General features: G+C 37.4%; 1 pseudogene; it reads right to left on the bottom strand.

Moving 5' to 3' along the window:
* Positions 1–399: 399 nt before the first annotated feature.
* Positions 400–16549, bottom strand: LOC149497681 (uncharacterized; annotated as a pseudogene).
* Positions 16550–26816: the final 10267 nt, after the last annotated feature.

Here is a 26816-nt window from a genome sequence, read left to right as displayed (position 1 = left end):
GCGATATCAAATTATAGTACCTCTTCATGTCGTTGTTTATGTAATTGGAATAGTAGCCACTTTAGTGAATTCATCGTTGTATTCGATGCATTTAATGATGTCTTCCACCTGAAAAAATTCATTTGTCAAATAATTTAGAACATTAATAGATTCTTTTTTTGATGCTATGTCGAAGAATAATATATCTTGACTACGATGCAAATATTAGATACATAATAGGTTGGAAAATTACCTAAGGTGTGCTTGATTCATATGGTTTGGGTAGTCGAAATAGTCATGCAGATGTTGTGAGGTGTCCCATGTCCAAAGTTGAATAAGTATTGCACATCCTCCAATTTGCACAGTAGAAAGATTTGTCGCACTACACTAGCTTGTCAACATGAGTCCAAAAATCAATGTTCAAGTGATTGCATGTACAATAGCTTGTGAACATGACATTTTTGTCCCTTGAAACTTACCACAGTTACACTCTTCTTTTGAAAGATTTACAATTTGAGTATTGCCATCCTTTTTTCTCACGAGATCATATTCTGTTAATACCCAACAAAGTCTGGTGCAACTATCAAACTTTGTAACCCTATTTTACTTTTTTTCCCTATCTCCACATCTCCTTTATGTATTTTGGAGTGTATGTATCTCCATCAGAAAGTTCATGTGCATAAAGGGTCCTCCTTTCTTCAAAGTACTTAACACCTCCAGCCAATGTATGCTGCACAACATAGGTTACCGACATTTGTCTCACCTCCTCAAATACACTATTCACACACTCTGCAACATTAGTAGTTAAGTTGTCATATCTTTTCCCACCATCATGTGCCAATGTCCATTTCTCAAATGGACATTGCATCACCCAATTAAAAGAAGGCTTATCCTTATCAAAGAGAGCTTGCATTTGTTTGTTAAATTTCCGAAGTTGATATGTGTTAAATATAGTTGACCATCAAATTAATACTGTAATGCTTGATATTGTTAAGGTTAGCTTACCAGTGCTATATAATAAATTTTAATTGCAATAGTCCTATGCGCCGTATTGTAGTTGCTTGCAAAGTGCAGAGAGAATAATGATGATACGCAAGTGGTTCCTGCCAACGTATTGATTCAAGTTGCATGACGGATGTAATATCGATATGGCAATCATACATATACCATGTTTATTAGTGACGTGTTATCATATGCAGCGCATGAACCAACTCGAACTATTTTTAATTTCTCCCTCAAAGATGGTAAAGGCAACTGGGAATAACTTATTATTGCCATCCATTGAACTTGCAATCAACAGTGTCTACTGAAATTTTCCAATGTTCCATCAACAAGAAGTATCAGTTTGCAATACTTAAACCCATCAATACAAAGCTTAAAAAGACAAAAAAGCCCTTTTAAACATCTTCTTCAAGGGATTATTCAAATGTTCCACTTTAAGCTCTGTCATAGTTCCTGGATTATAAGTTTGGAAAGCATTGAAATACAACGGCAATGTGGCATAAGAGTCTTCCCAATTACCAAAAACACGAGCCAAGGCAAGCTTCTTTGCATACCATGCTTTCTTCTAAGAAATATCAAAATGAAATCGATTTCGAATTTCTTCAATAATGACATTGACACCTAACTTTTGTTCTATCCCAATCATCTCCAAAATGCAACCACTTATTAGAGTAGAATCCAATTGACTATGGTCTTATGACATGAGTGGTGCACAACAAGTATTTTGTCCTATACAAACACTAATTATCCAATATGATCTAGAATGTTTTTTTATCGCCCACAATTTCCATAGGCAACCTTCCTCAAACCTTATACACCTAGCAACCGATTAATTTGGCTGAGATTCTTCAACATTATATGCAACATTATTTTTGATAGAGAGTTTCTTAACTGTAGCTTGAACATCTTCCTTTGAATTAAAAATCAAACCCTTTCTCAACTCGAAAGTTTCATCTAAGTCAAGTGCATATGAGCACTTCCTATTCGTGGTTAAGCATAATGAACACCTAATTGGCTATAATGTGATGATGGAAAGATAAATTGTTGTTCTAGTGCTATAATACCCTGATTTTTTGGTGTCTTGAACAGTGATTTACCATTTTATGAATAGTACCCCTTGACCAGAAATTGATGTTTTTTCGATCTGAAAATATTATTATTCACAACTAATATTTTTGATAATTATTTTGTAGCAAGTATATATTATTTTGGTGGATAAAAATTAATTTGTGAATTTATTTAGAGAAATTAAGTAATTAATGAATAGTGTTTTGAGGTATTTTTAGAAAGTAGGAAATTAGAGAATTAAAATTTTTGAATAAAGTTGAATAATATTGTGGAGGAAAATATAAATTATGGAAGTGGTTGTAGGATGAAATGTTAGCCATTGAATTTAAATTTGAAGAATTAATCCTAGCCATTAATTATACAACTTCATGTTTGAATTTACCAAAATACCCTTGCCTAAAAATTCTACGCCCTTTTTTTCGTATTCTCTTTTCCTTTCTCTTTCTTTTTCCTCTCTCCCTCTCATTTCCTTTGTTTGAGATGCTCTCCTCCCTTCTCTCCTTTTCTTTTCATTTTCCTACAAGAGAAATCAATGAATTAACTCATCCAAATCAAATCTAAGTCTCCTTTGAAGATTAAGGTAGCATTTGGTGTTGTGACTTGGAAGAGTTCAAGAATTTTGGAGATTTCCTACAAGTTCATAGTAAGGTGCACCCTCTAAGATAGTCAAAGGGAAAACTAAGGTGTAGTTGGGGATTTTTTTAAGCTTCTAAAAGCTTAATTAAGAGGTCAGTGTTCATTAATTTCATCTTATTTTTATTTTTTTTCTTTTAATATTAATTCTACGGTTCTATGAGATGAAATAAGGAATTTCTTTTATGTTTGGCGTAATTGATGAGTTCTAATTGTTTACTTGTGTTCTTGGGTGCCTAAATAACTTAGAAGAAAATTTGGCTGCATGAGAAAATCCCTCTCCCTTGTTTACTATGATTGGCCAAACCACCCTAGGGTGGTAAGGCTTGGTTTCTTTCATTTTTAATTAATGATTATGGTTATAAATTTAAGCTAGATATGTGTTTTAAATGTTGAGAAATTACCTTGCATGAATTCCTAATTTTTGCTAAATTTTCTTATGATATAAAGCATGAAAAATTGGGGATCTTTGATCATAGGCATGTAATTGGGTGAATTGTCTATATAAATATGTTATTGTGGATTATTTAAATGTATTAGGATGTTTAAACCTAAAAGAAATGCCTTCTTTTCTCATTTCCTTTAGTTGGCCAAACCTAGGGATGCATGAACCTAGGTTGATTTTTTCTTTTTAATTTGTGTTTCTTCTTTTAATTTTGATATTAAGCATGTGGCTATAGTTGGTAATCATGTTTTGCCTAAATCCTAAAAATGTAATTTTTCCTATGACTTGAAAGTAAGATTTTGACCATGTGAGGTGAAATCATATATATTCAATGTTCTTTCATGCTATACATGGTTTGTGTATGAAATTACCATGCTTGAATGGTAGAAATATTACTTTTTGATATGGAACTTCATTTGGCTAAACCATAGGAGAGTGGGTTGCCTTGTGAATTCCTTATCATTAAGTGACTATTCCCTTTCCATTTTGATGCTTAACATGTATTTAGAAATTGGCATGAATTTCTTTTTTGAAATCTTGAAAAATGATACATTTCCTATGACTTAAGACAGAGATTTTTGGCTAAGGTTTGAGCTTATGCATGCTTTAAATTTAATTATGCTCTTTAAGTGCAATAAGTATATTGAATGAGTTGAATGAGAAATATGGAGCTTTTATCGTAAAAAGCACATTTGTGACGTGATTTTTCTATGACATGAAGAAGTTAGAATTTTGAATATTTGCCTTAGTACTTGCATACTTAATATATAATTATGCTTCTAAGTATATAATTGGTGGTTTGGTTGAATTACATAAGAAAAGTATGGCTCATATAATAAAAGTCCATTTTTATGCTATACTTTTCCTATGACTTGAAATTTTGAACTTTGTAAATTTGTGTAAGACTTTGCATGTTTAGGGTATGACTATGCTTCTAAGGATATAATTAAAACTTTAGTTGAGTTGTATGTAAAAAGGAAAGACTTATATGATAAAAATAACATGAATGATATGTACTTTTCCTACAATTCAAAATATGATAATTTCTATATGCTTAATGATTTTACTTTGAATTTGAGCTAAGTAATATTAAAATATCACCGATTAATTTAGAAAAGATAACCACCACAATAAGATAAATATTTGGCAAGCTTCAAGCCCAAAGGTGAAAACCCCAAGCCCAAAGGAGGAAACCCCAAGCCCAAAGATGGATGCCTCAAGCCCACATGGTGTGTAAATACCTAGGACATTCTAGAATACTCTCACCCACTAGATAGTTTAAGAAAATATCTCACTTACTCTGGAATGCTCCATGTAATCTCCACCGTACATTTTTCTAAGTAAATCATAGTCGTACATTGAGGAGGTGGAAATGCCAATAAATACCACCCCTCACCTCATTTGCATGCACCAAGCAAAAACCAAGCCCAAGAAGCAAGTAATTCCTTCCTTAAGCTTTGTGAAAGTTTGCTTCTTATTAATACAATATTATTTGGTATTTTGTGTTAGTATTATTTTGGTTGCCTTTCCCGTTATTATTTTTGGTGTTATAAATTATTAATCAATCTTGGAGTTTATCACTGCGCTGATATCCAACAAGTGGTATCAGAGAATTAATCCCAACGAGTAATTTATATAAGATGAAGTATATTAAAAGAAAGTAAAGTTTAAATTTGGAGAAAATGCTTTTAATGAATCTTTTGAAATGAGTATGTTTCCTATGGGTAAAAATTTGAAAATTTGGAAATATTTTTAATGAGCTATATATGAATTGAGGTTGTTTAAAGTGCTTGGAGATGAATATTAAGACTTCGCACTTGAAATAGTTGAATTTGTTTTAAAGTATAATTTCTAAACTTTTTAATTTTGAGGAAAAGACAATTATCCTAGTAATTTGTTTTTCATGAAAATGGAGTTTTTGGATACAAGCCTTAAAAAGATAACTTTGATCGGTAAATGTAATTAATATATATTTTTATAATTATGGGACTTCGTAATGAAATATGTGATATGCATATAAAATATAAATTTTCATACTTATGCAGTGACAAGCTTTTTCGCAAGTGTATGAAATCGCAAATAAGTAATAAAGAGTGAGTAGAATATCGTCTCACGAAAATTGTATACCAAGTACAAAAACAGTGTTAAACAATTATTATTTAAACGACAATAAAGAGAATGTATTCGAAAATAAAAGAATTAAAGTAAAAACAATAAGAATGAGATCAAGTAAGAAGTTGTCGAAAAGAAATCAAGGTTTAAAAGTCACTAGGGATTTTGACTTCACTTAATTCTATCCAGTTTATCCTATTAGTTTGATAATCAATTTTAATTATTCAAGAAAGAGAAATAACTCTAAAATAACTAATAAGTTCTTTCGATGTTTTATTAGCTATTTTAATCCAATTCAATTACCCATCTCTCAGCAGCGCAACCAAACATAGATTAAATTATTTAGTTTTATGATTATTTAGGAATCCATAAATTAAGGCTTTTAATTTTACGAAAACCTCCCATGAGTCAAACCATCTAGCTCTCGCATCAAGTTGTTATTCCCATGAAATTTATTATCCTATTCATATCAAAAACCCTCCTCTCGACAGTGATTAATGAAATAAATCAATCTAGGGAGAAACTCTGCCTAAAAGCATTAAGATCAATAATAAATTTTACTTGAATAAAGAAAACCAAATTTAATATTATAAACTGGAATTTAAGCTATATCATATCCTTTGTTAAAAGATTTAGTTCGACATGGTAAATAAAACAAACTCAACTAAACTTGTAAATAATTTCATAAAGAATAATAAACAAAGAATTTAGAAATAAAAACTAGTCAATGATTGGCTTAAGCGGCTTCCTTGAATCTTGACCCCAACTTGAATACTTGAAGTCTTAGAAGAAAGAGAAAAATTAAAATAAACTAGAGAACAATAGAATAAAAGATGGAATATACAATGAATGAATCTCCTGTGAATGGATAGTCTCTCTCTTTATATAGATTGTCTGGAATATCATCGTATTTGTTAAGGAAAGTGAATCTCTAATGAGGAAGAAATCTTTCGGAGATAGAAAATTGTTTAGATTTTGTATTTTCTCCTAATTAGGACTCTCTCACCGTCTAAATAGGACTCAAACTTTAATAAGGTACATCCCATAATATCTTCATGAGGGCAGCTGTGAATACTCAAATTTTGAGGCTCAAAAAGCCTGTTTTTCCGGACTGTAAACAGTCCGGCCCGACCGAAGGCCATTCGGAAAGTTCACTGAAAGTATGCCAATATGGTACTTGAAACGTCCGAAAAATTACGAGGATCGCAAAACTGGTCTCGGAATATTTTTTGGAGGTACGGAACTCTCGAAAAAGCCTTTGGAACGAAAAACTAGTGAGTGGACAGGATAGGGGGGCAGCGCCCGCCATACACGACGGCAGCGCCCGCCCTCCAGCCTGATTTCTCCCTATAAATACAGCCCGAATCGACCGTTTTAAGGATCTCGGTCTGTGTTGACGGACGCTCTCTTCTCCCCTACGCTCTTTGCGGTTCTTCTACTGCTTTTCTGCATTTAGTTTAGGCTTTTATTACTCTGCTGTTGTGATATTTGGTCACTTAATTGAATTAATTTTAATTAATATTCCCCAAAGCAAGGAGCTTAATCTGGAATTTTCAAACTGAAGCTAAGAAGCGGCCGCCGATTAACTCAGGTAATAACGAAACTCTACCCATTTAATTTCAGCATTTTGTGCATATTCTCTTCTACTCCAAATTCTAATTAAATAATTAAATAACTGCATTCACACCATCGTCATTTTTGGCAGCAAATTGCCTTAAGTAAATAAGTTTAGGCTAAAATGCCCGGTCAATCAATAATCGTGGTATTAATGCTAAAACTCCGAACATATTGGCTAAAGTGCCTAGTTAATTAATAACTACGGTGTAATTGCCTTTATTTCGAACAGTTCGGCTAAGAGTCCAATTAATCAATAATTGTGGCTAAAAACCTTAATCAATCACGTTTTTGGCAACAAATTGCCTACAGTTTAATCAATCACGTTTTTGGCAACAAATTGTCTAAAGTTTAATCAATCGCTTTTGGCAACAAATTGCTTATAATTCAAATAACCACTTTTTGGAGACAAATCGCCCAAACATCACCTTTTCTTTGGCAATAAATTGCCTAAATTACATATCATCTTTTGGCACGAATGCCTTAATCATTTTGGCGACAAATCGCCCAACAAAACCCCTTTGGCACAAATGCCCTTAATCAATCATTTTGGCGACAAATCGCCTAACCAATCTTTGGCAACAAATTGCCTAATCAAATATCAACTTTTGGCACAAATGCCTTAATCAACCATTTTGGTGACAACTAGCCCAAACATTAATTTTTGGCAATAAATTGCCCAATCAAACACCTTTTGGCAACACATGCATAAAACAAAAAAAAAAAATCAATCAATCTTTGGCAAAATGCCTAAAAAATGCACGAGGCATGCACACACTCATGCATGAAGCATACCCCTTCAAAATGCCTTTGAATAGGCTTTATCGAATTACGTCAGCTTTGATCTCTCATTCAAACGAGAGTACATAGGCACGTTCGGGATTTAACCCTGAGCGGCAAGTCGAAATCACCAAAACGCTTTACTGGTCCAATTGCATCAATTTACCTTGCAAAGCATTTACACTTAGGTTAGTTAATCAGCATGTCATAGTCTCGGGATCCACCTCGGGTTCGTAGATTGTGCCTTAAACTTTGGCGTAATTAATCTAGACTTAGGTTAATTAAAATTGGAGTCATTTAGGGTTCTTTCTTAGTTTTCCCTTATGAAAATAAATTAGGTGGCGACTTCATAAAACACACATGTGAGCATACCTCATTCGAGCATAATTTTGCCTTCGGGGAGGGTTCACAATTTGGCGACTCCACTGGGGATGATTATGTAATCATTTTGCATAAAGTGGACTGCAATTGCTGCATCAACTAACCTGCCCTTCTTTAGGGTATTATCTTTGTTGTGCTTTGGTTTGCAGGGTACCCTAACACGAATCAAGTGTTCTTTCTTTAAGAATACTGGATAAGGAAATTTGGACTTAATTGTAAAATTTAATTAAAACATTTAAATTTGTTGATTCATTTACACGATTGAGAATCTTTTTCTCCATTGCATAAAAAATGAATTTCAAATGAATTTCTTCTCTTCTGTTCAAACTTCTGAGTCTGGATAGCGAGTAGCGCTGATCGGCAGGTCTCTTTGATTATGTCGACGGACCGCCAAAGCGTCCTCCCTATTACCACAAACCATCCCTAATCCTTTTTGGGGTGGCCCATGAGTATCCGTACTGTTGGACCCATGCCAAACTCTTTGTTTCACACGTGGTTAGGTATATCCTTACTCAAGGTTCAAGGGTCCCTTAATAAGCCAATTTTCTATTTGTGTCATAGCCTATAGAACCTATCCCTTAGGGCTGTATGCACCCAATGATGTGAATCATATCATTAAAACGAATTATGACGTGATATTATGCGCATTCATGACATATCATCTCATAAACATTAAAAACATTAAAAAGAACACAAAATATTCTTTTTAGTCATGCACAATTGGACAAGGGAGTCGATCTACCTCACATTCAGCTACCTTGATACACAATACTACCCACTGTACCCTAATCCAGCTACCCTTATCCCAGCAGGTACCCACTATTCGAGTGCCTATCCAAGTTCCAGTCACACCTACAGTGCCATCACTAACCTCACCAGCTTCACCAACTTCACCAACTTCAACTGCACCAATGGCATCCCTTGCTGACATCCAAAATCTCATGGAACAACTGAAAGCCTAAATGGAGGCTAGAATGAATGAGGTATTAGCTGCCCAGAGAACTGCCCTAATAGCTGAACTGTGGGAAGGGACCCTGCTACCTCCAATCAGGGACCTGCTGCTGCACCGACGTCCTCAAACCCTGCCCTTAACCTGGATGACATGCCCTCCAGAACTGCTGCTGAGCTGGAAGCTCAGAAAATGAAAGAAAAACTGGAACTCTTGGAAAGGTCAATCACTGCCCTTAAAACACATAAGGAAGTGGTGGACATGGACTCTTTGTCCTTGTTCCCTGAAGCAAGATTGCCGACAAAATTCAAGATGCCTAACATGGACAAGTTTGATGGAACCACTTGTCCCAAAACGCACCTGAAAATGTATGTGGGTGCCCTTAACCCGTTTGGCTTGAACAGCGAGCTCCTTGCTCAGTTGTTTCAACAATCTCTGACTAGTGCTGCTTTGAGATGGTTTGTCAGCCTGGATCGGACTAAAATGAAGACCTGGGAAGACATGTGCAATGCGTTTAACATGCAGTACCACTATAATATAAAAGTGGATGTTACTCGGAGAGAACTGGAAACCACCAAACAAAAGAGTAATGAACCCTTTTCCTCATTCCTTATGAGGTGGAGGGCCAAGGCCGCCCAAATGATCAATCGGCCTTCAGAACAAAAACAGGTAGACATAATCATCAAAAATCTGCTGCCTGTCTACCAACAACAACTGCAAACTCAGTACCTACCAACATTTCAGTCGCTCATTGCTACTGCAACCAAGGTAGAGTATTTAATCCAAATGGGTCAACTGAAAGAAGACTCGGGTACCTCAAAATATAAGAAGCCTAGCCAAGCTAGCAAAGTTCACGAAGTGGCAAGTATCACCCCCACGAATCCTTTACGTGTGGGGAATATGAGAAATGGCAGCCAGTCGAGGAGGACTTACACTGATCTCAGGATGCCAATCCTTTTTGTATTCCGAGAGGCTATCAAGGCAAATTACATTAAGCCTTTGGAAGCAAGGCCACCACCCAACACCTTGCCGAGGAACTATAGGGCTGATGAATACAGTGAGTACCATCAGGGTAATGGGCACAAGACTGAAGCATGCTGGATGCTTAAGAACCGCATCTAAGACCTGGTGGATAACGGTTCAATCATTCCAAAGAGTAAGCCAAATATTAGCACTAATCCTTTACCAACTCACGGGATAAATGCTATAGTTGCTGACCAAGAGTTGATCGATCCTTTCGAACTATTCCTAGAAATGAATGACATCTGTGTCCTGGACCTGAATGACTTATCTGAAGAGGTCGATGCGATGACCAGGAGTGGGAGACAGTATGAACCGAGTTCTGGACAAAGTCCATAATAAGACCTACCAAAGGGCAGCTGAGCCAAAGGAAGACCCGGTACTCTCGCAGTTAAAAAAGACCCAGGCTAGGGTATCAATTTGGGAACTTCTGGCATCATCTTTCCCTCATCGCCAAGCTCTTTGCAAGGCCTTGAGTTAGCTACAAACATCGGTGGAGGTTAGCCCTGAAGTGCTGGTATCCACCCTTACACAAGCATCCAAAATGCAAAGCATTGGGTTTTCTGACGATGACTTGCCCAAGGAAGGAAGCAGTCACAATGATGCACTCTACGTTACTATTCAGACTAGAGAAAAGACTGTGCCCATGGTTCTCATTGACATTGGGTCAGCATTGAATGTCTGCCCACTAAGGGTAGCTAGCTGTCTGGGGTTGGAGGAAGTAGATTTCAGTCCATCGGACCAGATAGTCAAAGCTTATGATAGCACCCGGAGGGAAGTGTTGGGGGTTGCTACATTGAAATTAGCAATTGGGCTAGCTATGATGGAGGTCTCGTTCCAAGTAATTGATGTGCCTACCAGTTTCAACCTACTCCTGGGACGACCATGGATACATCATACTAAGGCAGTGCCCTCTTCTCTGCATCAAAAGGTCAAGTTTCCTTACGAGGACAAAGTTATCACTATTCAGGGGGATGACTATAGCCAACTAAAGAAGACAAAGGGCCAGCCTCTCTTTGAGGTCAACCATGAGAATGCCAACCTGCCCCTCTCAGGATTTCAATATGACACAGTACAGTGCATAGAGGGAAAAACTGCAAACTCTCGAATTCTCTTTGATTTCGGGACGATGCAAGTAAACTGCATGGTTCCTTTAATGCTGAAGATGTCCTACCTGCCGAGAATGGTTATGGCAAGGTCCGGAAAGACATACCCCACACTGCAAGCTTGGGAGTGTCTGGTGAACAAAGGGACCTTTGGGCTAGGTTATGAGCCCACTGATGAAGACCTTGCTGGAAGGACCAGGAGAAGAAAGAAGAAGAGTATACAGATGCGGCCTTACCTTTTGACTTTGAATGGTCATTTCTGCAAACTGGGAGAAATAATTCCTTATTGTGGCTTCCAGGAACCATTCTACTTCCCGACAGCTAAGAAAATGCTGCCCGGGCTGGAAATATTTGCTGATGCCTGGGACAACAAGCCAGAGGCAATAACCGAGCTGGAGATAGAAGATCTCATGCAGCCCAGTCTCTTTGACGAGGTTGCAGTTATTACTAGTAATGATGGGAACCAAGACTTGTTGAGCCTGATCAAGCCGAATAAAGGGCCTCTCACCAACTGGTATACCGAGGAGGAGCGCGCTGCTGACAAAACCCTTCCCGAGCCAAACCTAGAGTCTGGACCTGATGCCAACTCCTGTACTGAGTCTGAGTCTGACCCTGAGTCTGAAATCGAGTCAGAGTCCAATTCCGAGTCTTCTGTATCAGATTTGGAAAATCCGAATTTAAATTTGATGTAATTTTTTAGGATGATTCTGTCCTTATCAATAAAAGCTTACAGATCATTGGTTACCCTGCGTGTCAATCTTTCCAAGCATATCCTAGGAAAAATAACAAAAAAGAAATAAATGAAATAAAAAATGAAAAAGAGAAAATAATCATTGGCAAAGAAGAACATGAACATACATACATTGCATCTGACTGTGTGAACAGGGAATAGATCATTGAATGCTTGAAGAAGTTTGCCGATTGCTTCATGTGGAAGGCTAGTCACATTACGGGAATTGACCCAGTAATAGCAGTACACAAGATTCCAGTGTACCCCGAGGCTAAGCCGGTAAAACAGAAGCTAAGGAGGCTGAAAACAGAATGGTCCTTGAAAATCAAGGAGGAAGTAGCTAAGCAATTGGAAAACAAGTTCATAGAGCCCATTGCCTACCCAACATGGTTAGCAAACATAATGCTGGTTCCTAAGAAGGATGGAAAGGTGCGAATGTGTGTCGACTACCGGGATCTGAATAAAGCATGTTCGAAGGACAATTTTCCTTTGCCTCATATTGACTTGTTGGTTGACCGAATGACTGGACACGAGATGGTCTCCTTGACTGATCTCGCTGTCGGGTACAATCAGATAATGATGCATTTGCCAGACAAAGAGAAGACGGCATTTATCACAGAGTGGGGAACCAACTGCTATAGGGTCATGCCTTTTGGGCTCAAAAATGCCGGGGCAACTTATCAAAGAATGACAACAACTATCTTCCACGACATGATTCATAAAGAAGTTGAGGTGTATGTGGACGACATGGTTTTTAAATCGAAAATAGCTGAAGAACATACCACAGCACTTGAGAAGTTCTTCCTTAGGCTTCGAAAGTACAATTTAAAGCTTAACCCGGCAAAATGTCTGTTCGGAGCTACATCCGGAGTATTTCTGGGGCATATGGTCAGCCAGAAAGGCATAGAGATTGACCCTTCAAAAGCCAAAGCCATTTTGGAAATGCCAGCACCGAAGACCGAAAAGGAAGTTCGGGGTTTCCTGGGAAGGCTACAGTACATCAGCCGGTTCATTAATCAATTGGCCGATACTTGTGGTCCGATCTTCAAATTACTCAGGAAAGGGGTATCTGTCAAATGGAACGAAGATTGTCAGAAAGCCTTTGATCAGGTCAAACAGTATTTACTATCTCCGCCAGTCTTGCAATCACCAAGGCCAGGAAAACCTTTGCTATTGTACCTATCAGTGACAGAAGAAGCGATGGGTGCAATGCTAGCTCAACAAGCAGAAGACACCAGGGTAGAAAATGTCGTGTACTACCTTAGCAAAAGGATGCTAAACTATGAGCTGAAGTATAATAAGATAGAGAACTTAAGTCTGGCTCTAGTTTGGGCTTGTACAAAGCTGCAGCACTACCTTTCATCCTATACCACATATGTTATCTCTGAATCGAACCCCTTGAAATTCCTTATGGAGAGGTCGGTTCTTGACAGTAAGATGGCTAAGTGGGTGTCAGTGCTCGTAGCCTATGATTTGAAATTTGTACAACGGAAGGCAGTAAAAGGAGGAGCCTTGGCTGACCAATTAGCGGAACTGCCCGTGGAAGACGAAATGAAAGAAGTGGAGTTTCCCGACGAAGATCTCTTGAACGTGGAAGATGACGTTTGTGAGATGTATTTTGATGGAGCTTCAAATTATCACGGAAATGGAATTGGAGTCGTGTTCAAAACTCCTTGTGGAGAATACATCCCAATCGCAGTCAAGTTAGATTTCGACTGCACCAACAATGAAGCCAAGTATGAAGCTTGCATTAAGGGGTTAGAAGCGGCCCTGGAAAAAGAGATAAAAGTCCTTAGGGTTTTCGGGGATTCCAATTTAATAGTCTCTCAAGTTCTAAGGAAGTGGAAAACTAAAGAAGAGCGTTTGGTTCCTTACCTACAACGCTTGGACGGATTGGCTCAACAATTCAAGGATCTGTCTTTCCATTACTTGCCCCGAGCCAAGAATCAGTTTGCTGATGCCCTTGCTACTTTAGCTTCCATGGTCAATGTAGAGAGGAATCAAATTATTCGACCTTTGACAGTTCGGCTACAGAAACAGCCGGCCCACATCATGAATTTGGTCGATGACAAGCCCTGGTTTTGGGACATACAGAATTATCTTTGGAACGAGGCTTACCCGGATGGATCCTCGAAGACTGATCAATGGACATTGAGACAGTTAGCATCCGGATATTTCCTTACTGGGGGAGTTCTATATAAAAGAAGTTGGAACAGTTTACATCTAAGATGCGTAGATGAAGGGGAAGCTCAAACCATTATGGATTCCTTACACAACGGGGAGTCCGGTCCACACATGCACGGGATAGCTCTGGCTCGAAAAATTATGAACCTGGGTTATTACTGGTCAACTATGAATGCAGATTGCGTGAGGCACGCGCAGAAGTGCCATGAGTATCAAATTTTTACTAAGCTGCAAAAACAGCCTCCGGTCAATTTGAATCCCATTGCTTCACCCTGGCCCTTCGCAACTTGGGGCATAGATGTGATCGGAAAGATCCACCCAAAGGCTGCCAATGGTCATCAATTCATCCTGGTTACTGTAGATTATTTCACTAAGTGGATCGAGGCAGCCTTTTATTCGGTTTTGAATGCCAAGAAGGCGGCACAGTTCATTCGTACTAACATCCTTTGTCGGTACGGAACGCCATTTGAGATCATTACTGATAATGGGTCCCACTTTCAGAGAGAATTTTCTGATTTGTTGAAAGAAAAGAGAATCCAACATCATAAGTCCTCACCCTATCGTCCACAAACAAATGGGGCTGTAGAGGCAGCAAATAAGGCTATAAAAGTCATTTTGCAGAAGACAGTTCAAAAGCATAAAGCTTGGCATGAACAGTTACCAAATGCCCTATGGGGATATAGGACTTCAATCAGAACGCCCACCGGAGCAACTCCGTATTCCTTGGTATATGGTATGGAGGCAGTGCTGCCTGTTGAACTGGAAGTTCAATCGGCAAGAATCATCCGGGAAAGCTAAATCAGCGAAGCAGATTGGGTCCAAAATTACCACCTCCAACTCCTGGGTATTGATGAGAAAAGATGACAAGCGATCCACCGAACTCAGGTTTACCAGAGGAGAATGGCTAGGCATTTTAATAAGAAGGTCAAAGACCAAAAATTGGAAGAAGGTTGTTTGGTCTTGAAGGAAATTAGACAATCAGTCATAGACCCACGTGGGAAGTTCCGCCCTCATTGGGCTGGGCCCTACATTCTAAAGAGAATACTGTCCGGCGGAGCCGTCATTTTGACTGATTTAGATGGTTTGGAGTTCACGAATCCATGTAATTTAGATTAGTTAAAAAGATATTATGTGTAATTGTAATCATTGCATGATGTAAAAAAGAGCTACATTAGACCTGATTCTCCTCGGAAAAAAGAAATTATGTATCGGAGATATGTAGGCAACCCTCTTTGGGCGCGGTCTAAACATTAATGGAAAAATCATTTCATAATTCATTCTTCTTTGCCAAAAAAAAAAAAAGAGGAAAGAAAAGAGAAAAAGTGCAAAAAAAAAAAAAAAGAAGAAGAACCCGCTAAGTTGAAAACCCGAAAAGGGCGGCTTAGGCAAAAGTCGGGGCCCACTGAGCTGAAAACCCGGAAGGGCAGCTTAGGCAAAAATGGGTAGCTCGCTAACCTGAAAACCCGAAAGGGCGGCTTAGGTAAAAATTAGAGCTTGAATAAATAAATTGGGAAATGCTTGGAAAGCCCAAAAGTCAAAACTGTAATGTCATTCTGTTTCAAAGTGATAGAGTCAAGCAAAAGAGTCCATAAAGTTCAAAAAACAAAAAAAAACACAAAATAAAAGGCTAAGTCCAAAAAAAAAACATACATCCAAAGGAAAAAATCCAAAGCAAAATTCCAGATAAAGTCTAAAGTCCAAAAAAATCTAAGCGTCCTGTCTCCTACGTGGGGCAACATCCTCAATGTCGTCTTTAGGTGCTAAACCCTCTCCAACCTCGCCTGTCCGAGGAGCCATCACAATCTCCTCATCAGTCCCGTCCGCATCATCGGTGCCAACCTGAGCCCAACCCTTAGGTGCACTCAGCAGTGCGTTCCTCCTCGGCCTCTCAATCGGCCAAACAGCAGCAATGAACCAGGTTCGGTACTCTGGAGAAGTATGAACACCGGCAAGATTAGGTAGGGGCCTAACCATGTGATGATCTCCAACCCAGGCCTTAAGGATGGCTCGGGTAACACCCGGAGTAATAACTGAATCCACGGAAGTGCCATCCACAATCGGAACAGTCTAGTCTATCCCCATCTGCCTTAAAACACGCGAGGCGTAGTACCACGTGCAATGTGTAAGGCCTAGCAAGTAAACTCGGGTGTGGCGGAAGCTAACCTGGATGAAGCGGGTGATATCATACCAGGAAATGTACCATAGTACCTCATTTGGACCCAACTCAATCAGCCATGAGGTCCATGCATCAGTAGACAGATGAGTGATCAGGATCCTACGCATACGATACTGAGAGGGGTTATAAGGCAAGAAAGTAGGAGCAGCAACCACTTGGAGGTGGTCCTTTAACCAAACCTGAGTATAGATCCTTTCTATTACGAAGGAATGAACCAAAAGAAAGAAGAGACAATAAGGAAAAGGAGAAGGGAAAATACCTGAAGAATGATCAGAGAGACAGTCCAATTGTCAAAACCCAAGGCGGCTCTGTCAAGACTTCGAATAGTCTCAACTAGCACAATACCGCCGATGCAGCCCATGTCCTCCATCTGACGAATCATCGGACAGAATCGTAAATCTCCAAAGCCTGGGTCCTTATTAAATAAGAAGCCCGCCAATAAGCAGAAAACAAAAGCCAGCATCCTCAGCCTCATCCGGTCTGGGTCATCTGGTCGAGTCTCTGAAAATTCATCAATCAGTCGTAGCAGAATTGCCTTCTGGTCATCCACAACCATGGCCCTAGCCTGTGGCCGGCTGAATTGGAATAGACTTTCAAACGACCGCATATACCCAATTTTGACCTCATGTCTAACCAAAGGGGCATTGGGATCGCACCCGGCTGAATTGGAATAGACTTTCAAACGACCGCATATACCCAATTTTGACCTCATGTCTAACCAAAGGGGCATTGGGATCGCACCCTATAATCATGCAGAATTCCTCAAAGAGAGGACACATTTCCTCCATCATGGCACCGAATCGAAAAACGTGGGCCTCCGGGTCCCAAAATCTGATGCAGGCCTATAAAAAATCCCAGTCTATAACTACTCCCCTAAGGGTAGCAATAGGAGATAGACCGTACCTCCCCAAATTGATCTTTTCTACCTTGGAGAGACTCTTAGTCCAAGTGTGCATGCTGTGGTTATAAAAGGGATTCATTTTTGAAAAAAAAAAGAAGAAGAAGAAACTGACTGATTTCCTAGAGAAAACTGCTTTTCTGGCTCAAATTTCGAGAGGATTTGAGAGAAATCTTTGAGTTTGAAAGTTAAAAATGAATGTAAAAGCGAAACTTCAGCTATTTATAAGGAAAATAGCCAAAAGGCAGGTCTTTTGGACGCGTCCAATTTTCGCCTTCAAAATTTGTTTTTCAGACAACCACCGACTCCCATAAATCATTTTTATGGTTGCCGATGGGGGGCAACTGTGAATACTCAAATTTTGAGGCTCAAAAAGTCTTTTTTCTCGGACTGTAAACAGTCCGGTCGGACCGGAGGCCATTCGAAAGGTTCACTGAAAGGATGCCAATATGGTACTTGAAACGTCCGAAAAATTACGAGAATCGCAGAACTAGTCCCGGAATATTTTTTGGAGGTACGGAACTCCCGAAAAAGCCTTTGGAATGAAAAACTAGCGAGTGGACAGGATAGGGCGGCAGCGCCCGCCCTCCAGCCTGGTTTTTCCCTATAAATACAGCCCCGAATCGACAGTTTTAAGGATCTCGGTCTGTGTTGACGGACGCTCTCTTCTCCCCTACACTCTTTGCGGTTCTTCTACTGCTTTTCTGCATTTAATTTAGGCTTTTATTACTCTGCTGTTATGATATTTGGTCACTTAATTGAATTAAATTTAATCAATATTCCCCAAAGCGAGGAGCTTAATCTGGAATTTTCAAACTGAAGCTAAGAAGCGGCCGCTGATTAACTCAAGTAATAACGAAACTCTGCCCATTTAATTTCAGCATTTTGTGCATATTCTCTTCTACTCCAAATTCTAATTAAATAATTAAATAACTGCATTCACACCATCGTCATTTTTGGCAGCAAATTGCCTAAAGTAAATAAGTTTAGGCTAAAATGCCCAGTTAATCAATAATCGTGGTATTAATGCTAAAACTCTGAACATATTGGCTAAAGTGCCTAGTTAATTAATAACTACGGTGTAATTGCCTTTATTTCGAACAGTTCGGCTAAGAGTCCAATTAATCAATAATTGTGGCTAAAAGCCTTAATCAATCACGTTTTTGGCAACAAATTGCCTAAAGTTTAATCAATCACGTTTTGGCAACAAATTGCCTACGGTTTAATCAATCGCTTTTGGCAACAAATTGCCTATAATTCAAATAACCACTTTTTGCCGACAAATCACCCAAATATCACCTTTTCTTTGGCAATAAATTGCCTAAATTACATATCATCTTTTGGCACGAATGCCTTAATCATTTTGGCGACAAATCGCCCAACAAAACCCCTTTGGCACAAATGCCCTTAATCAATCATTTTGGCGACAAATCGCCTAACCAATCTTTGGCAACAAATTGCCTAATCAAATATCAACTTTTGGCACAAATGCCTTAATCAACCATTTTGGCGACAAATAGCCCAAACATCAATTTTTGGCAATAAATTGCCCAATCAAACACCTTTTAGCAACACATGCCTAAAACAAAAAAAAAAAAAATCAATCAATCTTTGGCAAAATGCCTAAAAAATGCACAAGGCATGCACACACTCATGCATGAAGCATACCCCTTCAAAATGCCTTTGAATAGGCTTTATCGAACTACGTCGGCTTTGATATCTCATTCAAATGAAAGTACGTAGGCACGTTCGGGATTTAACCCCGAGCGGCAAGTCGAAATCACCAAAACGCTTTACTGGTCCAATTGCATCAATTTACCTTGCAAAACATTTACACTTAGGTTAGTTAATCAGCATGTCATAGTGTCGGGATCCACCTCGGGTTCATAGATTGTGCCTTAAACTTTGGGGTAATTAATCTAGACTTAGGTTAATTAAAATTGGAGTCATTTAGGGTTCTTTCTTAGTTTTCCATTATGAAAATAAACTAGGTGGCGACTTCATAAAACACACATGTGAGCATACCTCATTCGAGCATAATTTTGCCTTCGGGGAGGGTTCACAGCAGCACAGGCGTAATATGAAATTTCGGCCCAAGTTGAACTTCGCAGAGTAGCAAAGGGGTGCTGGGTAGCATGCCCTGGGTGTGCTACTTGTTAGAAGTCTTTGACAAATGATCCTCTCTTGCATTTTTGGCTAGTTTCCCATAAAAATTCTATAAAATTCCTTAAAATCAAGTGAAATATGATTTAAGGATGCTTTATTGAAAAACATAAATAAAATTAAATAAAAACTAATTAAAGTAATTAAAAATACTAAAAATCTTAGTAAAAACTGTATTAAAAATACTATAAAAATAATACTTATCAAAAATTTTCAAACTTAAACCATTGTTTGTTCTCAAGCAATAAAACAAAAACAAAAACAAAAACAAAAGCTAAACAAACTAACAAAGCTAGCTTAATATAGTTGGGAACAATTATTCACAATCTCAAAAATATCAAAAATTTCTTAACATGAGAATAAACTAAGTGTTTCCTAAACTAATTATTTTCTTACGAAAATTGAATTGCTAATAAAACAGATTCTTTAATATAAACATCAGTTAATAAGATCTTCCACACCAACATTTGTTAAATTTATGACAAATAGAATATGAATTTTTACGAAAGTTATTAACCTTTAAACAAGATGTTTAACAATATAAATTCAACATTCCTTAGGCAAAATTAGTTATCCCATCTCCACATTAGAAATGCATACAATTGAAAAGATCAAAATATTTTTTATTAAGGTTATAATGAGATTTTAGGGGTATAATTTTAGCTAAACAAAGAAAAAGGATAAAAGGATAAATAAAAAGTATAAAGAATGCATAATATCAAGAATGCATAATATCAAGATTTTTATTACATAGAAGACATTTCTTTAGAGTACTTTACTAGCAAAACATTAGAGATATTTCGGCAAGGACTCTTCTTTATATTAATACTTTGATAATAACTTCCTTGCTGTAATTCCCAAACTTAAATTTTAATTACTTTTTATTTCATGGGGTGATATTTTTTTTTCCTCCAATTGCTAGTATCAATGAATTAACTCTCCTTTTTATTCTTTTTTTTTTTTTATGTTTTAATGTAGCTAAACCTCATAATTATACATTCTTGTACTTAGGGTAAGAATTTGAACTTGGTTTAATGGCTAGGTTAAATAAAGGTAAACAATAAAATTTAAATATAGGCTTCAAATTGGCTGCAAAGGTTATAATTTAACTTAGGGTGACCTACGCTAAATATGAAGTTCAACAAAGAATGCTTAAATCATCTCTTTTTAAATGTAAGCATTTGAAATTTTACCTTAAAGGAATGCTAATTTGCTCTAGGAATGCCAAGGTTAAATGCATTTTGATTAAAACGTACCTATACATCATAAAATTCACAAAAATCAGTGTTCATGATCTTAAAAACAAATGGTTAAATCAAGCAATCATATTGAGGCAAAAATTAAAATTTGAGCTCAAAAGCAACTAACTTCGAACAACAACTAAATTCATCACAAGTTAATAAATCATAAAAATTTCCAAGCTTGCTTATAATTATTCCAACCATATTAAGCTAATAAAAACAAACAAAATAAAAAAAATTTTAAAATTTTAACTAAAATTTTTCTTCCCCCAACTTAATTTAGCACATTATCTCCAATGTGTGCAAAAATAAGACCACTTCTCCAAACTTATCATATATTACCAAAAAAAGGTCCAAAAATAAAAATAAAGTTGAGAATACCTTACCACCCTTATATTAAAAAATAAAATAAAAAATTCAAGAAAACCAAGTGCATTAGTTCTAATAGCTAAATTCTAAAACATGGACGAAGAAAACTACATAACACAATAAAATACTAAAAAAAGAAAAAAAAATTACTCATTACTAAACAAAACACGTGGTTGCGCGAGTCTTCAGGCAAAAAAAAAAAGAAAATTCTAGAGAAAAAAAAGCACGGTTAGGAGAGTGAAAGCATGGTCAGCTCGTGCTTGCTACTGAGAATTTCTTTTAATTGCAGACCTATTGCTAACACTCCCGTGTGTATTAACATGGGTAGGTCGTGCAACACACTGGAAATTCTTAATTATTTTTACATCCAAATCTCATTAAAATATATTCAAGCCATACAACTTTGAATTTAGCCTCTTCCACCTACAAAATTTGTTAAAGTTGGATTTATTAAATGGCTAACTATATAAAAAAAATGATAATAGTAATTTTTTTAGCTTAATACTATCATAATAAGAAAATAATATTGAAATTTAAGAACTAAAAAAAAGGAAAGAAATATGTGTTGCCTCCCATAAGAGTTTTGTTTAAAGTCTTTAAACTCGACTTTTGAGAAGTTCATCAAATAATGGCTTTCGCCCATAGTTTGTATCATGTAACATGACACATGGATCTTGGTTGGAAATGCCCTCAAGATTGGCTAGTTTAGAAAAATTTACGCTCGTCTTGTCAGCCACACTTGGCTTCCAACAATGAACTTAGGGAAAGAACTGTATTAGATCATGGAGAAAACAATTTGGTGGTGGTATCATTGGAAAGAAAGGATCTTTTGGTGATGTATGTATAAAAACCATTGCTGAGCTCAAATGAATGATCTTAATTATCTCCTCATCCACCAAATGGCCCTTCCACTTGTACCTCACTTTCTTCATTGTATTTATAGTCGTGTTTGAAAACAATAAAGTGAGATTTAATTCGCATCACCCACATGTATTTTTGCATTTATGCATACACGACTAAATGTCATACAGGCATTATTTGGTAAATTGCTAATTATGCTACATTACTTTATGCTATTGGATATTACTTTATTAGTTGTGATGTGCTACATGTATGCTTTGCTTGTGTGGAATATGAATGAAGTGGGTCACCGTTGGGTTTGTGAGGGGATCTATGATAACTTCAGCCATATATGGGGAGATCAACGCCCCGTGTGCATCTGATATGATATGACATGGATGGTATGGAAAGCCACAGGGTGGCCTCCTGTTGCTATGGAAAATAAAAAAGAGTATAAAAAAAATGAGAAGGCTGGACAAGTGAGATTGAGACTGGTCGGCCATGTAAAGGGGATTAACTCCCTGGTGCATATGTTATGAGACAGCGGGCCATGTGTGAGGATAGCTCGTCGGGGGTTTTGGTGACGCCACTGACCAATTTTCACTTGATGTGATTATGTGAAGGTGTTAATATTTGTGATTACTGTTGTTATATCATTTATGTGATTGACTGCATGATGACATAACAAGTCAGATGACTGGATTAATTTATATATGCATTTGTGTGATTCGTGGAGTGAGAGAGTGATCTAAATCTACTCACTAAGTATAGGTGCTCACACCTGCCTTAAAACTTTTTCCAAGTTAGAGAGAGTTATTTGGAGTTCCCAATTCCATTCTGTGTGGGCTCTATTATAAAGTGACTGATTATTATATATGTATTTTTTTGTTTATTTAGAAATAATCTATATAAATATTGGATAGGGCCCAAAATCCTTATGAACTATTATTTGAAGAATTAGGCCTAAGGTTGTTTATGTAAACAGAATACTAAATCCAGTATGTTGAGGCTTACTACGGGCCTTGGAGGCCTTAAGCGCACCCAGGTCCTAGTGTCGGTCCGACCCATAATGACGGGTTATGACATGTTACTCCACACACATTCCTTTATGCCAAGTGACCCATACCCTTAGGGAGCCTTGCTACAACACCAAGCAAGCTTCCCACTTTTGGCAACGTGTTTCCTAAATTGAACAAGGAACCTTGTCTAAATATTTTCACACCTTAGGTAACCGCCTTCCAGATCCAACCTTCACCATTTGGGAAATAACCCCTCTTTCCAAAATGGACCCATGCCAATTTGGGTGACCACATTTCAAGACACACTCTCACTTATTTGGTAACCACTTTCTGAACTGGCCCTCGACTTGGGAAGCATTCCTTAATCTGCTCGACCTTGGAAACCTTGAAAGCTTAACTTGTGGGGAAACACCATACCATTAGAAGCCCTAGTGTCCTGGACACCCTCTCTCTTTAAATTCGTCCGAAGCCCTTACATCATAAGACACCTGTTTTCCTTTGCACGACAAGGCATCTTCAATCCTTACTAAATGTCCTCCATTGACTTATGTGTTTTAATCTGACCTAAACACTGACATTCTCTGTCTTTCTAAAGGTACCAATGGCCAACATTTCAACCGATAATAACACCTTGACTCTTAAAGCCCTTCAAGACATAGTCACCACCCTTTCTTAAAAAGCAAGAGGAGTCCTTCAAATCCATCCTTACTGATGCTCTTAACCGTCAAAGACTTGCCATTCTTGAAGAAATTAAGAATATGTTTCATAAACACATTCCTAGTCATTCTTCTACCAACTGCAAGGAATCTCCTATTGTTAACTTGACCAATTATAGGAAATCATCCAAACTCATTACCCTATCCTTCTTCCTTAAGGATCGAGACAACGTTATCCTACCTCCTACCACCTATAGTTGCAAATGACTTCCTATTTTTAATTTGATAAGAGATATGAACTCAATCCAACTATTGACTCCCATTGACCCATCTATCTCCTTGAGGGATAGGGGCAACTTGATCCATTTCCTTACTCCTCAAGACTGTAAATAGAATCCCACTAAATAAAAAAGTGGAAAAAGAAACTTCAATGATTTGGGCATCCCTTTGAGCTTAATCTATAAGAAAGCCTTGCAATCTAGTTTAGGCCAACCTCTTGAGTCTCTCTCAATTAGCAAGAGTCATATGCCTCTGAATATTGTGACTATCACCAGGCTCATGGGCACAAAACAGATGTGTGCAAGAAGCTAAAACACAGAATTCATGACCTTATTGATGATGGGATCATCCTTCTATTAAAACCCAAACTTCACCATGAATCCCTTCAACCTTCGAACCAACGTCCAATGCAAAAAGAGAATGGAGTGGAATTTGACCCTATAAACCTAATCCAACATGCTCAAAATTGTTCAACATTTAAAAGCTTTGAGAAGAAGTTCGGGCTTGATGATAAGCCCACTTTCAAGTCTAAGTCTGATTTGAGTTTAGAGTCCAAACTTGAGTCTGATAAAGAGTCTAAGTCTAAGTCCAGTTCTAAAGTATAAGTCTAAGTCAAATCTTGAGTCAAAAATTGAGTTTACTCTCGAATTTGAGTTTGATTTTTTGTCTTTTGTCTTTTGCCTTTTCGAGTCTATAATTGACCTTATCGGTCCTCCTTTTAATTGTAACAATTGACAATAATGATGGTATTTCCTTTAAATGGAGAGCTCTTCAATTTATCTTGTTTAAACTCTTTTCACTTATCTTGATTTCATTTTGCTCTAACTTGAATGAAACATAAAAAAAATCAAAACGAAAATAAAAAAATTTCAAAAAAAGTCAAAAAAAGATTAATTAGAAATAAAAAAGGGCAAAATTCATCAATCTTGGGCATGAAAAAAAAAAGCAAAAAATCGCACTACATTTCATCATAAGGAATGAAGACAGAGCTTCAAAAGACACCATCCAATAGCTATCCTTCTTTGTTGATCAAACAATGACAATTTTTGAAGAATGGGGCATTTTGGCATCAATATTACAATCTCCCTTGATAGGATGAAGTTCAAGACACTTGAAATTTACATGGACACATGAAGTTCAGCCTCATGCTTGGACATCCCTAATTAATCCAACAAAAGTCAAAGGGGCAAGCTTCAAAAAAGAAAAAGAAACTAGTCACTCTCCAGTCCTGTAGTTCCCAAAGTTGAAGAACTAGTGTCACTAAACACACTGAATGACATGATCAAGCAGTCCTTCAAAAAAGTAAAATTGGGGCAGACTTAAATTCTCAAACAAATCAATTAAAGCAAAAGATTAGTGCAAGATGAAATTGGACTCAACACAAGTCATCCAGTCCATAAGCATAAGAAGTCGGTCAACAAGAACCCAATCTTGCACCAATCAATCACGTCACTATAATCAGAACTATGTGGACCTGTTTCTCAAATTTTCAAAATTACCAAAAATTTTTTTTACCCTCGAGATATGTAGGAAGCCCATAATCCAAACCATAAATAAGTCTCTTTTTATAACAAGATTGTGTTTTCTTTGCCCTAAAAAGGAAAAAAGAGAAAGAAAAGGAAAGAAAAGAAAAAATATTTCATTCGAGTTCAAACTTAATTTATTTCACTTTTCTTTGTTTTCATTCAGAAGAAGAAGTTAATCTCAAAACTTAATCCACAAAGAGGTGAAGTCTGAGACTTATTTCTCAATTGATTCTTTCTTTTTGTTGTTCAATAATTTCCTTTGAGCAATCTGGAAATAACTACGCCAACCTAAAAATCCTATTCTTGTCATTTGTCAAAGAATGTCTTGTCTAGGTAACTTTCCTTCTTCTAGGGCACATGTCCCTTGAGTCATCCTCGAAAATCATTATCAACCTTAGATCCTATTGCCTTCTCCACAAAAGCGTGTCTTCGCCTAAGCGATGCGTCTTTCGAGTAACCATTCGACCTCTCTCTTTTCTTAGGCCCAATAAACTCATGGCAAAACACCAAGTACTCTCTTAAAGGTGCATTTCTCGAGTCATAATTCTTATTTAGGTCTAGCGGTCTTTCCTGTAAATGATTATGTCTCTTTTTGTCTTATCAGCAAGGCCCTTCGCCTTCTTGCAAGTCCATCACCACCATATGATGTATCATGCACTTATATCAAATTTGGCCTTACACACAAGAAAGGTCCTAAACCATTTGATCCCTTCAATATTTTCATCCTCAGACCAAAATCTTGGACATGCCAAATCAAAATCAGAAATTGATTTAGGCTCATAAGATTCTACCTCTTGGAAAATCATTCCAAACAGAAATAACACGTATCTTGATGCTCTATTCCTCCTTGTCTTTGAGACTGACCCAAGACAAACTAAAACCCATATCTTGTGAATCCTTAAAGCCCAAGGATTCACGTCAAGGAAATCCCTAATCATCATTTCCCTTGAAGAATCTGACATTTGAATCATGCCTTTTACCAAAGGTGCTTTAGCAACACTAAACTTCCCAAACATGGGGCATCCTCCAAATGGTATTCAAAAAGCATGCAAGATCTCAAATAGGGGCCACACTAAAGACCCTTTGAGAACTCAGCCAAATTCTCATCGAAACAGAGACAAAACCACACTGCTCGAAATACACCATTTCACCTTCCTCTATGACCAAATAGAGGTGAGCCAAGCTTCATAACTGTCACTACCCATTTCCATGGGCCAGACCGGCACCAGGGCCCAAGTAAGCTTAAGGCCCTCGAGGCCCGTAGTAAGCCTAACCATAAACTCCATACTTGCTAAATGAATTTCTAGGAACAATAAGCCCATATTCCTGGCCTAACTTCAACATCTCAAAACAATTTATAGTTCGGGCCTATTTATAATATACCTTATTTATAAATTGGGCAATTGGTCCATACATGCATGAAAATAAATAATTAAAACGTTCACAAGTTAATATATCTATATTAATACATGATTAAAGGCATATAAGTACACAACAGCGGAGCTCAAAAATGGCTACAAGTAACAAAGTTCTTATATACAACAATTAATTAAAATCAGAAACTAGATATTTACTTTTGTAGCTCTGTGGAGAAGGATGCAAAGCTTTAGGCGAATCAACGGGAATCCTATTTCCTGAAAAGTTAA

Source organism: Jatropha curcas, chromosome 3 (genome assembly GCF_041381405.1).
Source record: "Jatropha curcas cultivar XTBG-Jc1 chromosome 3, XTBG_Jcur_1.0, whole genome shotgun sequence".
NCBI classification, from domain to species: Eukaryota; Viridiplantae; Streptophyta; class Magnoliopsida; order Malpighiales; family Euphorbiaceae; genus Jatropha; species Jatropha curcas.
Note: the sequence above shows the minus strand (reverse complement) of the source record. Positions and strands in the feature narration are given on the sequence as shown.